We start from the raw sequence: 300 nt of genomic DNA, 5'->3' as shown, positions 1-300 counted from the left end.
ACAAGGGGGAAAAAAAAAATATATTTTAATAAAACGAAGATGTTGTACGTACATAAAAATGAATTTTTTTTAATAAATATGTATAGGTTTATACACATGTGAAGTTTTTTATAGTGTCCAATGTGAAGATAATTAAAAAAAAAATTTCCTTTTTTTTTTTTTTTTCCCAATATATATAATATATTATATATATATATATATATATATATATATTGTCCTTTCTGAAAGTGTGACAGAAAGTGTTCGTTTATTCAGAAGGAATAAATACATACATATAATACAATTAGAATAACTTTATTA

This window comes from Plasmodium falciparum (assembly GCF_000002765.6).
Source record: "Plasmodium falciparum 3D7 genome assembly, chromosome: 6".
NCBI lineage: Eukaryota > Apicomplexa > Aconoidasida > Haemosporida > Plasmodiidae > Plasmodium > Plasmodium falciparum.
Note: the sequence above shows the minus strand (reverse complement) of the source record.